Source organism: Somniosus microcephalus, chromosome 13, assembly GCF_052327205.1.
Source record: "Somniosus microcephalus isolate GS21.2 chromosome 13, FLI_Smic_1.0, whole genome shotgun sequence".
In the NCBI taxonomy this organism is placed as follows: domain Eukaryota; kingdom Metazoa; phylum Chordata; class Chondrichthyes; order Squaliformes; family Somniosidae; genus Somniosus; species Somniosus microcephalus.
Window position 1 is genome coordinate 26,775,759 of NC_140999.1, and position 17,811 is coordinate 26,793,569.

Sequence of the window (17,811 nt, forward strand, 5' to 3'; positions counted from 1 at the left end):
CAAGGTGACAAAGACCAGTTCGAATGAACAGAAGTCAGATTCAGACGCTAGCAGTAATGAACTGGGTAGCTTAAGAGTACACAACGTTGGTAAGGATGCAGATCTCCAGACAATTTGGGTCACTCTCCAGATAGCAGGAGTCCAAGTAAAGATGGAATTGGACACTGGATCGGCATTGACGGTCATGAATAAGAAAGATTACAAAAGGTTATTCCAACATATTCCCCTATGGGATACGGAGATTATATTGAAAACATACACGGGGCAAAGAGTGTACCCCATCGGAAAGATAGAGGTAAAAGTGGTCCACAAGGGCGAAGAAAGCCAAGTAATGGACTTATATGTGCTACCTGAAGGAGGTCCACCACTACTGGGACGGGAGTGGATTAGGAAAATGAATATGGACTGGCACTCCTTAAAAGCACTAACGGTAGATTCCGGGGAAACAGATGTCAAACCTAAACGATTGTCCAAAATATTGGATGATGCTAAAGAGGTGTTCCAGCAAGGACTGGGAACACTGAAAGGAATTACGGCAAACATCAAGATTGATGAACATGCACAACCAAAGTTTTTCAAAGCCAGACCGGTACCCTATGCAATACGACCTACTGTAGAAGCGGAACTGGAGCGCTAGAACGTTCAGGTGTACTGTCTAAGGTAGATTGGAGTGAGTGGGCTACGCCCATTGTTCCCGTTATGAAACGTCCTTCGAGCAACAAGCCAGGAGAACCAGGGAAGGTTCGCATCTGTGGAGATTTCAAGATCACCGTTAATCCGGTGCTTCACATGGTGCAGTATCCGCTTCCACGGATTGAGGATATTTTTGCTTCGTTGTCTGGCGGGAAACACTTCACCAAGATAGACCTGGCACAGGCGTACTTGCAGATGGAGGTTGAAGAAGAGTCACGCCAGTACCTCACGATCAACACGCATAGAGGTTTGTACCGGTATAATAGGCTGGTTTTTGGAGTGGCATCGGCTTCGGCAATTTGGCAGAGGGCCATGGAGCAGGTATTACAGGGAATTCCAGGCACACAATGTTACCTGGACGATATTCTGATTACAGGTGATGGTGGTGAAGAACACCTCGCAAACTTGGAACTGGTGCTCAACAGACTGAAAGAGTATGGACTTAGAGTTAATCGGCAGAAATGTGAGTTCTTTCAGAAGCGGATCTCGTACTGTGGTCATGTCATTGACCGGGAGGGGCTTCATAAGTCTCCTGACAAGATAGCGGCAGTTGTAAAGGCTCCCGCTCTGGATAATGTCTCTCAGTTGAGGTCGTTTCTGGGATTGATTAACTATTACCATAAGTTTCTACTGAATCTATCCACGGTACTGCACCCGCTGAACGCTCCTTTACAGAAGGGGGTACCATGGGAATGGAACGAAAACTGTAAGAAGGCATTTCGCAAAAGCAAAGAATTGATCACCTCAGAGGAAGTGTTGGCTCACTTCAACCCGACACTGCCTATTCAGTTGGCTTGTGATGCTTCTCCATATGATATTGGGGCAGTACTCTCACACAAGTTGCCAAATGGCACGGAAAGGCCAGTCGCGTTTGCATCCAGATCATTGACCTCCGCTGAGCGCAACTATGCGCAGATCGATAGGGAGGCTCTCAGCCTTGTATGGGGAGTGAAGAAGTTTAATCATTACCTGCAGGGCCAAAAATTCACACTTCTGACAGACCATCAGCCGTTGGTATCCATTTTTAACCCTAAGAAGGGTGTTTCGGTGATGACAGCACAGCGACTCCAGAGATGGTCCCTTTTCCTAGGGGCACATCAATATCAAATAGAATTCAAAGGTACAAAGCAGCATGGCAATGCTGATGGGCTGTCGCGCCTGCCACTACCTGAAGCAGAAGAGACGACGAAAGTTGACCCTGTTGAGTTATTTCATTCGACCATCATCGAGTGTTTACCATTCACCAATGCAAGTATTGAAAGAGAAACCAGGAACGACCCGACACTGTCCCGAGTTTACGAGGTGACAGTGAAGGGATGGCCAACACATGGTGATCCTCTGTTACCAGCATTCTCGGCAAGGCGAGACCAGCTGTCCGTCTGCCATGGTACTTTGATGTACGGGACAAGAGTGATTATTCCTCCCAAGTTACGGGAAAGAGTTCTAAAGGAACTGCATGAAGGTCATCTGGGGGGAGTTAAGATGAAAAGTCTTGCTAGGGCTTATGTATGGTGGCCGGGCATTGACCAACAGATAGAGGAGTTGACAAAAAGCTGCGCTGGGTGCCAAAAAGTGCAAAATGCACCTCCGATCGCACCGCTACACCCATGGGAATGGCCTTCAGCCCCATGGCAACGCATACATATTGACTTTGCTGGTCCATTCATGGACTCCATGTTCCTAATTGCGGTGGACGCACATTCCAAATGGCCAGAAGTGATCAAGATGAATACCACTACTTCAGAAAAGACAATTGCGGTGTTAAGAACAATATTCGCAAGGAACGGATTGCCAGAACAGATATGTTTGGACAACGGACCACAGTTCGTGTCGGAAGAATTCCAAAAATTCTTAAAGAAGAATGGGGTGAAACATTATACCTCTGCCCCATATCATCCGGCGACAAACGGGTTGGCCGAGAGATTTGTCCAAACATTCAAAAAGGCAATAAAGGCCATGAACGATGATCAGATTCCATTACAACACAAGGTGGACAATTTCCTAATGGCATATCGAAACGCCGCTCATGCAGTGACTAACCAAAGTCCTGCCATGATGTTTTATAACAGGAGGTTGCGGGCCAGGTTGGACTTGTTAAAACCAAATGTGCGGAGGGAAGTGGAAAACAAACAGTTCCGGCATATTAATAACAAGTCCACTCGAAGTTTCGACGTAGGACAACCAGTGTTGGCAAGGGGCTATGGAAACGAAAAATGGCAGTCCGGAACAATTCGGGCCAGACAAGGACCTCTGATGTACACAGTAGATATTGGTAACAATGTGATAAGGCGTCATGCGGATCAAGAGCAAGGGTCGAACCCATGGTTGCGACAGAGACAACTGTGGAAGACGTTAATGAACCTGAAGCATCTACCTCGGCAGGGACTGTACCTGATGATGACGTCCAATACATAGGAAACCAACAAGAAGAGTCACCTCAGCAACAAGAATCAGAGACCACTGAAAGGCGTTATCCAAACCGAATCAGAAGGCCTCCTGAGAGACTGAACCTTTGAACTGTTTATACCTGAAGTTATATATGTATATATATGTTATTATGTTATGTTAAATGGGGATATGACTGTTAAGCTAAAAAGGGAGGATTGTGGTGTATGTAACCTGTTCCACCTTAAGAGAACTTAAGCCTGTTCCACCTTAAGAGATGTACTACTTTCTCTGACTACTGTATACGTAATACCGGTGGTGACCACCGGTATATAAGTACTGTGTAATGATATTGTACTTAGTATAGTCCTGCCCTCCAACTAGTAAAGACCTGTTGAACTTTATTCTTGTAGTCTGTGTCAGTAATTAATCTTAATACAACTGGAACACACAGACTTAACATGTACTGGACTTCTTTCTAACACAATATGTAAAAAGCCCAACAAGGGAGTATTCGTTATTGGATCTAGTAATGGGGAATGAATCAGGGCAGATAAGAGAAGTAAAAGTAGGGAAACATCTAGTGACCATAATATAATACACTTTAAGATGATAATTGAGAAGGACATAAGTATGACAAAAACCAGGGTAATAGATTGGAGAAAAGCTGTTTTTGAGGAGCTGAGAATAGAACTTGGGAAAATAAAATGTGCAACAATATTGGCAAACAACAATGTAGAACAGCAATGGAAAACATTTAAAACGGTGTTCAACAGAGTCCAGGAACAATATATTCTACTAAAAGGAAAGAACAAACTAAACACTAATGAGACTCCATGGATGAATAAAGCCATTTGGGAACAATTGAGGGTCAGGAAAGAGGCATACATTAAGTACATAGACAGCAGGGGAGTGCATGATAAGGGAGAATATGAAGAGATTAGGAGCGAAGTCAAAACAACAATTAGGAAGGCAAAGAGGAACTATGAAACTAAATTATCAAGGAACATCCAACAAAATAGTAAAATATTTTACAGGCACATCAATAAAAAAGGAAGGTTGGGATGGGAATAGGGCCATTAAGGGATGAACAGGGTAATACCACAGGTAACGATAGAGAGATGGCAGAAATATTAAATCATTATTTTGCTTCAGCATTTACCAGGGAGATAGAACAGATGGACATGACATTGCGTGATGAGATTAGTAATGAGATAAGTGCATTTAAAATAAAAAGAGGGGATATTTATTAAATAAACTAAACAAACTCAAAGAGGATAAAACCCCTGGGCTGGATGGATTGCATCCATGCATTTTAAAAGAATCTAGGGAAGAGATAGCAGAGGCATTACTACAAATATTTAATAATTTGTTAGAAAAAGGTGTAGTGCCAGAGGACTGGCGGATAGCTAATGTAATACCTATATTTAAGAAGGGGGATAGAACATGTCCAGGGGATTATAGACCAGTCAGCTTAACATCGGTGGTAGGAAAAATAATGGAATCTCTACTAAAGGAGAAAATAGAAGAATATCTAGAAACCAAAAACATAGTAATGAATAGACAGCATGGATTTCAAAAGGGCAAGTCTTGCTTGACCAAACTCATTGAATTTTTTGAAGAGGTAACAGAGAGAGTATACAATGGTAATGCAGTAGATATAATTTATCTAGATTTTCAAAAGGCCTTCGATAAGGTACCCCGTAATAGACTGATGAACAAGGTCAGAGATGCGGAGTCAGGGGACAAGTAGCAGAATGGATAGCTAAAAAACAACAGAAAATGCTGGAAAAACTCAGCAGGTCAGGCAACATCCGTGGAGAGAAATTTAAGTTGACGTTTCGGGTCGAAACCCTTCTTCAAAACTGGAAATAAAATAAAATAGATAAAATGGATAGCTAGATGGCTTCAAGACAGAAAGCAGAGAGTAGGGGTAAAAGGTAGCTATTCACAGTGGCAGAAGGTGGGTAGTGGTGTTCCACAAGGATCAGTGCTGGGACCACTGTTGTTCACAATTTATATTAACGATTTAGACTTTGGAATCAAAAACACAATTTCTAAATTTGCAGATGACACCAAATTGAAGGGGATAGTCAATACTGAGGAGGACTGCAACAAATTACAGGAGGACATTAATAAACTTGCAGAATGGGCATATAATTGGCAAATGAAGTTCAACACAGATAAATGTGAGGTATTACATTTTGGTAGGAAGAATAGGGAGGTCACTTATTACTTGGAGGATGTGAGCCTAGGTGGGATCTCGGAGTGCAAATACACAAATCACTAAAAGTTGCGACACAGGTTAGCAAGGCCATAAAAAAAGCAAACCAAGCACTAGGTTTTATTTCTCGAGGGATAGAATTGAAAAGTAGGGAAGTTATGCTAAACCTGTATCGAACCTTGGTTAGACCACACTTAGAGTACTGCATACAGTCCTGGTCGCCATATTATAAAAAGGATGTAGCTGCATGGGAGAGGGTGCAGAGAAGATTTACAAGGATGATACCAGAAATGCGAGGGTATACATATCAAGAAAGGATGAATAGGCTGGGTCTCTTTTCTCTTGAAAAGAGAAGGCTGAGGGGTGACCTAATAGAGGTCTTTAAAATGATGAAAGGCTTTGATAGAGTGGATACAGAGAGAATGTCTCCATTTGTGGGGAAAAGCATATCTAGAGGCCATCAATATAAGATAGTCACCAAGAAATCCAATAGGGAATTCAGAAGAAATTTCTTTACCCAAAGAGTGGTGAGAATGTGGAATTCGCTACCACAGGGAGTGGTTGAAGCAAAAAATTATAGATGCACTTAAGGGGAGGCTAGATAAGCATATGAGGGAGAAGGAAATAGAGGGTTATGCTGATAGATTTAGATGAGGAAAGACGGGAGGAGGCTCGAGTGGAACATAAATGCCGACATGGACTGGTTGGGATGAATGGCCTGTTTCTGTGCTGTATATCCTGTAATGTAATCCACTCTCTACTTTATACCTCTAGGATTGCCATTGGGTAGACAGCAAGGGATCACAATCAAATGATGGCTTGAATTGTCAATCAGGGATATTGTATCAAACGATTTAACATGTTCTGATATTTGCTGACTCATAAGGTGGGATACTCTAGCTTCTAGGGGGGTGATTTTCTGCCGTCGGAGGAGGTGGGTTTGGAGGCGGGAAAGGCGGGAAAATCAGATTCAATGAGGTCGGGTTCAGAACCTGCCTAAAACCCGCCTCCGTGGGATTTTGCCGGTGCCGGTTTTGGAGGTCGGGAAATGGTCCCGCCTCCAGCTGGCCATAGCGATACTTATGATCATTAAATGCTCATTAAGGGTCTCTCAACGCCTATTTTGAGAGGCCCTTGTGATTTTTCGAGGATTTCGGCGAGCTCCACACACCTCCTAAACCACGCCAGGTAAACCTGGCGGGTTGACTCGTGGGTGGCCTCCTCACTGCTGCAGGTCCAACAAGACATCGTTTATTGCAGCAAGGATTACTTGCAGGTGCCAGACCTTGGCTTTAAAAGGTCTCTGAGCACTTTTACAGGCCTTCCGAAGTCGGAGGTGCTGCAGCTTGAATCAATCAATTGTGGGACCTCCTTGGAAGACCCTCTCCCGGCTTGCAATGAGCGCTTTCCCAAAGGAGGCATCTACAAGCAGAATGGGAACCATTTGTTTTCTTTCTGCATGGATCTCAGATGAGGATGAGGAGGCTGAGGATGAGGAGGAGGCTGAGGATGAGGAGGAGGATCTAGAGGAGGAGGAGGAGGAGCAGAAGGATGAGGAGGAGGTCAGAGCACCGGTGTATCAACCAGTGGCAGCGGCAGTACGTGAGCACATGGCTGCCCGGGATGCAAGGGATGAACTTATCCGGGCCAGATTTGCATAGGTTGCCCAAGTTGGCACATGTCCTTGGCTCCATTCTAGGACATCATTGACAATGAACATGACTCTCTGGCCTCCTTTCACTCAGGCCACCAACCTGACAATGCAAGTGTCGCGGAGCCCGCAATGTGGAGCTGCCTAAGGCGAAAGAACAGATGCCATAACGTCAACATTTTGGCTTCAAATCATTTTAATGCTTTCCAGCAGGGATGGCATTTCATCAATACACAGAAACATTCTCCCAATCTGCACACAGATCTGGAGGTTATATTCCTTGCCAGCTATACCCACAAAGGTTTCTTTGGCCTCTTCCTCCCAGGTGAGAGGAAGAGCACCTCCATGCTAGCTGTCACCTCCTCAAACAACTTTTGCAGCGCCTCATCCGAGAGCCTCGGGGAGGCCCTTGCCTTGGAATTGGACATAGTGGTCTCTCAAAATATATTGCAGGTGGTGCAACATAGGCAGAAATGCTGTGGAATGAGCTAAGGGAGCAAGAAGCCATAAAATCAGACTGGAAAAGTGCTGTCAACAGAGGCAGGTTTCAGTCCCAAAACACTAATTGACCAAGGGCATCCCACACCTCTGAAATCAAGTGACCAATCAGGGGAAAATCTCAGTGGAGGCGGGTTTCAAACCCACCCAAACTGCCTCCATCTCGCCTCCAGTCGGAAAATCGTCCCCTCAATGTTCATTATAGTAGTATTGAAAATAACCATTTGGTAATGAATTCTCTAGGATGTTACCTGAAGTGACAAGGGCAAAAATGAAATGTCTCAGAAGACCTGTGACAGCAGTGTTTCAGAAACCACAGACTTAATTTTTTTCCCCAAAGGCCTGCAGAATCTGTCACTGACTCAATTGAAGTAGTTTATTTCAAAACTATATTAGTCGATTTCCCAAGGCATTGCTCAACGAGGAATAAGAATGAAAGAATGTGCATTTATATAGCACCTTATCAGATCCACAGGATGTCCCAAAGCGCTTTACAAAGAATGCATTACTTTTGAAGTGGTGTTTTGTAGATAAACCCCGCAGCCAATTGGCTCACAGAAAAGTCCCCTTCTCTTCAAATATTGCTACAGGATCTTTTATGTCCACTTGAGTCGGCAGATTGGGCATCGATCTAACACCTCATCCAACAGATGGTACCACAGACAATGCAGCTCTCCCTCAGCATTGCATTGCAGTATCAGCCTACATTATGTGCTCAAGTTCTTAATGGAGGCTGAACTCACAAGTGTTTGACTTAGAGGTGAGAGAGTTACAAACTATGTCAAGATGACTGTTTGGGTAGTCTGGGATCTGGAACATGGCTGTGAATATAGCTGCTTACCTGCCTTCTCCTTTAAACCCACTGCTCAAATACTCCCTGTGGGAACCCAGCTAATTGTAGTTGCGAGTAATTGTAGCTGAGGTCAGTAAATTGCTTGTAAATTTCAGACTCCAAGTTGTGACCGGCTTTCTTTCTCTTTTTTTAAAATGTTGTTTCCTATCAGTAACATAGAAACATAGAAGATAGGAGCAGGAGTAGGCCATTCGGCCCCTCGAGCCTGCTCCACCATTTAATGAGATCATGGCTGATCATCCAAATTCAGTACCCTGTCCCTGCTTTCTCCCCATATCCCTTGATCCCTTTAGCCTTAAGAAATATATCTAACTCGTTCTTGAATATATTTAATGAATTGGCCTCAACTGCCTTCTGTGGTAGAGAATTCCACAGGTTCACCACTCTCTGGGTGAAGAAATTCCTCCTCATCTCTGTCCTAAATGGCTTACCTCTTATCTTTAGACTGTGACCCCTGGTTCTGGACTCCCCCGCCATCGGGAACATCCTTCCTGCATCTAGTCTGTCTAGTCCTGTTAGAATTTTATAAGTTTCAATGAGATCCCCTCTCATTCTTCTAAACTCCAGCGAGTATAAGCCCAATCGACCCAATCTCTCCTCATACATCATTCCTGCCATCCCAGGTATCAGCCTGGTGAATCTTCGCTGCACTCCCTCCATGGCAAGAACATCCTTCCTCAGATAAGGCGACCAAAACTGCACACAATACTCAAGGTGTGGTCTCACCAAGACCCTGTACAACTGCAGCAAGACATCCTTGTTCCTGTACTCGCTACAAAGGCCAACATACCATTTACCTTCTTAACCGCCTGCTGCACCTGCATGCTTACCTTCAGCGACTGGTGCACAAGGACACCCAGGTCTCGTTGCACTTCCCCTTCTCCCAATCTATTGCCGTTCAGATAATAATCTGCCTTCCTGTTTTTGCCACCAAAGTGGATAACCTCACATTTATCCACATTATACTGCATCTGCCATGCATCTGCCCAATCACCCAACCTGTCCAAATCATACTGGAGTTTCTCGGCACCCTCCTCACAGCACACACGCCCACCCAGCTTTGTGTCGTCTGCAAACTTGGAGATATTACATCTAGTTCCCTCGTCTAGATCATTAATATATATTGTGAATAGCTGGGGTCCTAGCACCGATCCCTGCGGTACCCCACTAGTCACTGCCTGCCACTCGGAAAAAGACCCGTTTATTCCAACTCTTTGCTTCCTGTCTGCCAACCAGTTCTCTATCCAAGTCAGTACCTTGCCCCCAATCCCATGTGCTTTAACTTTACACGCTAATCTCTTATGCGGGACCTTATCGAAAGCCTTCTGAAAGTCCAAATACACCACATCCACTGGTAACAAAGTGGGGTACTTTGAAATGTGACTTCTGTTGTGTAACATCCGGTGTGTGATGTCTGGTGTGTAACAGGCATATGCTAAATATATGAATGAAATTATATTGGCCTAGAAATTCGTCTCGTGCAGTGGCGCAAAACAGGCGGTATTGGATCGGCCACCTGTTATACGCAACGCATAATATTCAGTTCCATTGAGGAGTACAGAAAGTGCAGGGGTGCAATTAAAAATGAGAGAGAGCATGAAAATCAAAGAGAGAGCATGAAAAATTCTTGGCAAGTAAAATCAAGGAAAACCCAAAGAAGTTTTATAAATATATTAAGAGTAAGAGGATAACTAAAGAAAGGGTAGGGCCTATTAGAGATCATGAGGGTAATCTATGTGTAGAGGCGGGAGACGTTGGTAGGGTTCTTAATGAATACTTTGCGTCTGTTTTCACAAAGGAGGGGGCGAAGCAGACATTGCTATCGGGGGGGAGGAGTGTGAAATATTGGATGAAATAAACATAGTGAGAGAGGAAGTATTAAGGGGTTTAGCAGCTTTAAAAGTGGATAAATCCCCAGGCCCAGATGAAATGTATCCCAGGCTGTTAAGCGAAGCAAAAGAGGAAATAGCAGAGGCCCTGACCATCATTTTTCAATCCTCTCTGGCTTCAGGTGTGGTGCCGGAGGACTGGAGGACTGCTAATGTGGTACCCTTGTTTAAAAAGGGAGAAAAGGATAGACCGAGTAATTACAGGCCAGTCAGCCTAATCTCGGTGATGGGAAAATTATTGGAAAGAATTCTGAAGGACAGGATAAATCTTTATTTAGAAAGACACGGATTAATCAAGGATAGTCAGCACGGATTTGTTAAGGGAAGGTCGTGTCTGACAAATTTGATTGAATTTTTTGAGGAGGTAACAAGGAGGGGAGATGAGGGTAGTGCGTTTGAAGTAGTGTATATGGATTTTAGCAAGGCTTTTGATAAGGTTCCACATGGCAGCCTGGTCACAAAGTTAAAAGCCCATGGGATCCAGGGCAAAGTGTCAAGTTGGATTCAAAACTGGCTCGGAGGCAGGAAGCAGAGGGTAATGGTTGATGGGTGCTTTTGTGACTGGAAGGCTGTTTCCAGTGGGGTTCCGCAGGGCTCAGTACTAGGTCCCTTGTTTTTTGTGGTATATATTAATGATCTAGACTTGAATATAGGGGTATGATTAAGAAGTTTGTAGATGATACTAAAATCGGCTGTGTGGTTGATACTGAAGAAGGAAGCTGTAGACTGCAGGAAGATATCAATAAATTGGTCAGGTGGGCAGAACAATGGCAAATGGAATTCAATCCAGAGAAGCGTGAGGTAATGCATTTGGGGAGGGCTAACAAGGAAAGGGAATACACATTAACTGGTAGGACACTGAGTAGCGTAGAGGAACAAAGGGACCTTGGAGTGTATGTCCACAGATCCCTGAAGGTAGCAGGGCAAGTAGATAAGGTGGCTAAGAAGGCATACGGAATGCTTGCCTTTATTAGCCGTGGCATAGAATACAAGAGCAGGGAGGGGTTATGCTTCAACTGTATAAAACACTAGTTAGGCCTCAGCTAGAGTATTGCGTGAAGTTCTGGTCACCACATTACAGGAAAGATGAATTTGCACTAGAGAGAGTACAGAGGAGGTTTACAAGGATGTTGCCGGGAGTAGAGAATCTTAGCTATGAGGAAAGATTGGATAGGCTGGGTCTGTTTTCCTTGGAACAGAGGAGGCTGAGGGGAGACCTTATTGAGGTGTATAAAATTATGAGGGGCACAGATAAAGTGGATAGAAAGGACCTATTTCCCTTAGCAAAGGGGTCAAAAACCAGGGGGCACAGATTTAAAGTAATTGGTGGAAGGTTTAGCGGGGGTTTGAGGGGAAATGTCTTCACCCAGAGGGTTGTGGGGGTTCTGGAACTCACTGCCTGAAAGGGTGGTAGAGGCAGGAACCCTAACCACATTTAAAAGTACTTGGATGTGCACTTGGGTTGCTCTAACCTGCAGGGCTACGGACCATGAGCTGGGAAGTGGGATTGGGCTGGATAGCTCTTTGTTGGCCGGCGTGGACACGATGGGCCAAAATGGCATCCTCCCGTGCTGTAACTTTCTATGATTCTATGACTGCAATGGAACGGGCGCTGCCTTTAACGGGTGGCCAATCCGATACCGCTCGTTTTGCACCACCATCCAAAACGAATTTCTAAGCCATGTTGTTTTAAGTTGGGTGCTGGGGTGTGAATTGTGTGTTTGGGGGCGGGATGTACATTTGCACTGAAAGAATTTGGAATTTGTGAGAGCCAATCCTTTACAGAGCTGGTGAAATAAGTGTTTATTGATTAATTCTTGGAAAATAAATATGTAGGGGGAGAAATTCATTATCGTCACGTTTGGGGCGCTAACTTTTAAAAGTTGAGAAAATTAGCGCCAGGTGCTAATGTTTCTAAACTTTTACAAAATTCGGTTTTGCGCTCCAGGAAGGAAGTGGAGTGCTAAATCAAGCTCCACTTCCTTCTTGGAGTGCAATCGGCAGCAGGCGGGGCGGAGACTTCAGCAGCGCTGCACACTGGGCCGTGCAGCGCTGCCACGTTCAAAGGCTCCTTCCCTCCCTTAAAGGGAAGGGCCCTCGCTGCAGGCTCTGCAATGGAAAAAGTACCTACCTGGACCACCAAGGCAGCCACGATCCCGCGCGATCAGCCCGGCGCTCAAGCGGAGTGCCGGGCTGATCGATCGCGGACAGGAACCCGCGGAAAAAACTGGAACAAGAAAGGTAAGTTTTTTAAAATTTACCTTGGCCACCTCACCTTTATTCATCGCCCCAAAAGCGGCCAGCCGCCTGATGCACGCCTCCTGCAGCTGTCGGTGTTTTCAACTGGCATTGCTGCAGGGGGCGGAAGTCAATTTCGGGTCCGGGGCGCTACTGGGACGATGCGCACGACGATGATGTCACGATCTCCGGGCGAAGGAGATCGGGGCGTAACGCCGTAGTGCTGCCGCAAAACTCCTGCCGAATATGGCGGGAGTCGATGTCGGCACCGCGCCTAGTCGCAAAGCCATTTGCGTCCGTTAGCACCCCCGGTGGCACTAATGGGAGGGCAAAGGCACCCAATTTCGTCCCCTTAGTATTTTCCTTAATCATTGAAGGTAAATAACAATTTTTTTTCCTGCAAGTACTATGTTAATGTAAATAAATAAGTCTCTGCATTTGAAATGGGGGAGCAGCTCCTTACTGTGCAACTGTTTAGGGTGGGTTTCTTATAACTGTTGGATATGTTGGAGAGATGTATGTTGGACATCTTGGGGAATTAAGGGTTAACAGTCGAACTTCTTTGTATCATGGAGCAACAGACTTTGTAAGACAAACAGGATGGCTTTGAAGTGTCGTGAGAAGAAAGCATAGCTTGACTTCTGCTTTTAGTGTCTTGATGTGCCAAATAACTGCCCGAATCCGAAGTTAAAGCTTAAGACTGACGCCTTTTATTAAATAAGAATCATGGCAGAGTTAACAGAGTCCATCATCGACCAAGCCCTTGGTAGAACATACCAGAAGAGGGGCGGGGCCAGGGAGGAGCATTAGTGGTTCCCCCTAGTGGAACATTCCAGACATTACAAGTGCAAGTACAAATATCAGAACACAGTTATTTCATCACATTCACCCCCTGCTATAGATTCAGTCTGTCAGGAGGTCTGATAATCCTCTGGGAACGATGTAACTCTTGCTGAGGCTCCTCCCGGAGTACTAACTCCGGTTCATTCAAATTCCCAGAATTATCAGTATTTTCCACACTGAGGGTTTGTGTCTCTGAAGGTCCAATACCACGATTGAAAACTCTACTCTCAGAGTCGAACTCTTTTCGAGCTCCAGCAGGTGCAAGATCTTTAATAGAGACCGTATCCTCTCGCCCATCCGAATATTGAATATACGCATACTGGGGATTAGCATGGAGGAGTTGTACTTCCTCCACCGGTGGATCAGTCTTGTGGCCTCTCACATGTCTGTGCAACAACACAGGGCCCGTGGTCGTCAACCATGTGGGTAACGATACTCCATTAGTAGCTTTTCTTGGAAAACTAAACATCCTTTCATGAGGGGTGGCATTCGTCGCTGTACACAAAAGAGACCTTATGGAATATAGCATGTCTGGCAGGACATCCTGCCAGCGAGAGGTCGGCAGGCCTCGTGACTTCAGAGACAGTACGATAGCCTTCCACACAGTCACATTTTCTTTCTCGACCTGCCCATTACCACGAGGGTTATAGCTGGTAGTTCTACTCGTTGCAATCCCCTTCGATAGCAAAAACTGTCGTAATTCTTCGCTCATAAAGGAAGAACCCCTATCACTATGTATATAGTTAGGCATGCCGAACAAGGAAAACAGTTGGCAGAGGCATTTAATTACAACAGCACTAGTCACATCCGGACAGGGGATAACAAAAGGGAACCGAGAGTACTCGTCTATAATATTAAGAAAATAGACATTACGGTCGCTCGATGGAAGGGGACCTTTAAAATCGAGACTCAAACGCTCAAATGGTCGAGTTGCTTTAATAAGATGAGCTGGCTCGGACGGCTTATAGAAGCGGGGTTTGCATTCAGCACAAACATGACAGGTTCTGGTCATTGTCCGGACCTCCTCAATAGAGTAGGGTAGATTGTGGGACTTAATGAAGTGGTTCATTCTGGTAACACCAGGGTGGCAGAGTGCGTCGTGGAGACTTTGAAGCTTATCTGTACCTAGACTAGCACATACTCCTCGTGACAAAGCATCCGATGGCTCATTAAATACTCCAGGCCTGTACTGAATATCATAGTCATATGTTGACAGTTCTATTCGCCATCTTAAAATCTTATCATTTTTGATCTTGCCTCTCTGCTTAGTGTTGAACATAAAGGCCACAGATCGCTGGTCAGTAATGAGCGTAAAACGTTGGCCAGCGAGATAATGTCTCCAATACCTGACTGCTTCAATAATTGCCTGTGCCTCCTTTTCCACTGAAGAATGTCAAACTTCTGGTCCTTGCAATGTACGAGAGAAGAAGGCTACTGGTCTACCAGCTTGGTTAAGAGTTGCTGCCAACGCAAAATCAGATGCATCACTTTCCACTTGAAATGGGATCTTCTCATCCACGGCACATACCACTGCCTTCTCAATGTCCCGTTTGATATTAAGGAAAGCCTCCTGACCTTCCGCCGATAGCGGAAAAGACGTCAACTTAATAAGAGGTCGGACTTTATCTGAGTAGCTAGCCACCCACTGGGCATAGTACGAGAAGAATCCCAGACACCTTCTTAAGGCTTTTACAGTGTGAGGTAAAGGTAATTCCTTAAGTGGGCGTAATCTTTCAGGGTCTGGCCCGATTACCCCATTCTCCACAATGCAACCAAGAATACACAAACGTGTAGTATTGAAGGTACACTTGTTTTCGTTGTAGGTCAGGTTTAACCTCTTTGCAGTCTCTAGGAACTTCGCGAGATTTTGATCATGCTCCCGTTGGTCACGCCCACAGATGGTAACGTTGTCCAGGTACGGGAATGTTGCTTCCAACGCGTATTCATCCACCATACGATCCATCTCCCGTTGGAAGACGGATACCCCATTCGTCACTCCAAAGGGCACCCGAAGGAATTGGAACAGGCGCCCATTAGCTTCGAAGGCCGTATAAGGTCGGTCTTCTATTTTGATGGGGAGTTGATGGTAGGCAGACTTTAAATCAATGGTGGAGAACACACGGTACTGAGCTATCTGGTTCACCATCTCAGAAATACGAGGCAAAGGATAGGCGTCTAATTGGGTATACAAGTTTATAGTCTGGCTATAATTGACCGCAAGTCTTTTCTTCTCATTAGTTTTAACCACCACCACCTGGGCACGCCACGGGCTACCACTGTGTTCGATGATTCCCTCCCGTTGAAGCCTTTCCACTTCCTCTTTTATAAATGTTTTATCTTCTGAACTATACCGTCGACTCTTCGTCACTATAGGTCTACAATTAGGAGCAAGGTTCGCAAACAAAGAAGGCGGGCTTACGTTTAAAGTAGAAAGGCCGCAGACTGTGAGCGGAGGCTGGGATCCACCATACTTAAGGGTAACGCTCTCATGCTGACACTGGAAGTCCAAGCCTAATATTAAGTTCGCACACAACTGAGGTAATATGAGGAGTTTAAAATCCTTATACTCCGTATCCTTAACGGTCAATGTGACTTTACAATATCCAGTTACCTCCGAAGTGAGGGATTTGGACGCCATCACAATTTCACTTCGAGTAGGATACACCTTCAATGAACAGGAGTTAACAAGGTTGGGGTGTATAAAACTTTCAGTACTGCCACAGTCTATCAAACACCCAGTAGGACGACCATTAATCTTAATGTCCATCATAGATTTTGACAAGGAACACGGTATGGTCTGGTCAACCGTAGCCGAGGCTAGAGTAAAACGATAGGCGGCAGCAGAGAAGACATCAGGTACAGGATTACCCTTACACACTTTACTAAAATGTCCCCGTTTCTTACATTTAAAACAGGTAGCCTCTCTGGCTGGGCAACTTTGCCTGGGGTGTTTAGATTGGCCACAAAAATAACACTTAGACCCATGGGGCACAGCCGCAACAATAGGATTAAGTGGGGGCTCTATTGGTGTTATGGATGCCTCCATACTCGGAACACACGAGGCTGAGAGAGATGCATGGGCTGATGCATACACTTCTGAATTCTTCTGGGCTACATCTAACGATCGAGCAGCAGCGACAACCGTTTTTAAAACTAACGAGTCGTTCTCGAGGAGTCTCTGTCTAATATAATTAGATCAGAGGCCAGATATGAAAGAATCGTGGATGGCTTCTTCCTGATACACTATGGCAGAGACAGCCTTGTAGTTGCAACCCTTAGCCAAAGCCTTAAGGTCCTGCAGGAAATCGTCCAGAGATTCCTCGGGTAATTGCCTGCAAGTAGACAGGAGATACCTGGCGTATACTTCGTTAACCGACTTAAGGTACTGGGCTTTAAGAGCTGCGAGGGCCTCTTCATATGTAGTAATATCTTCAAATATAGAGTAAGTTTGATGACTTACCAAGTTGGTTAGAAGACCCAACTTGTTAACTGTCGGATCGGTCGATGATGCGATGAAGTGTTCAAAGCATCGGAGCCAATGCGTAAATTTCTTCGACGCATCTGCCGAATGGGGATCGATATCCAGACGCTCTGGTTTCAAAAATCGATCCATCTTCCAAAAGTTGTTATTTAATAAAATTGATGTGCCAAATAACTGCCCGAATCCGAAGTTAAAGCTTAAGTCTGAAGCCTTTTATTAAATAAGAATCATGGCAGAGTTAACAGAGTACATCATCGACCGAGCCCTTGGTAGAACATACCAGAAGAGGGGCGGGGCCAGGGAGGAGCATTAGTGGTTCCCCCTAGTGGAACATTCCAGACATTACAAGTGCAGGTACAAATATCAGAACACAGTTATTTCATCACATGTCTGAAGTGTTATGTATGAAAAGTGCTTGTGCAAGGAAACATGTGACAGTAATGAAGTCAGCTATGAGTGATTAAGGTCTAGCTTTAGGGGCTCGGTTCATAAATATAGGTAGAGGGATCCATAACTATAGTACAGAAAGATAACAGTTAATAAAGCCTGTTCTTCAAAGAGGTTAAGAACAGTTATGTCATGATTAAAAACAGAAAATGCTGGAATTACTCAGCAGGTCAGGCAGCATCTGTGGAGAGAGAAACAGAGTTAATGTTTCAGGCCGATGCCCCCTCATCAGAACTGGGAAAAGCTGGAGATGGAACAGATTTTTAATTCACAGATGCTGCCTGACCTGCTGAGTATTTCCAGCATTTTCTGTTTTTATTTCAGATTTCCAGCATCCGTAGTATTTTGCTTTTGTAGTTACGTCAGGATGTCTTGTTTAAGGGAAGTAGCTTTGGAGTAAACAATACAATTGTTTACAAGAATAGACTGTCTTCAAAGAATTTGGAAATAGATTCATCATGGGGTCTTATCTATGACATGTACCTTTGATGTAGACAAAATATGGTGTATGAAGTAGCATGGCTTTCAACAGGTTTACAGAGGGCTCAAAAGATAGCGAAGCCAAAAGCCATTCTCTTGTGTCCAGTTGAGCCAATCACTCAAACTAGA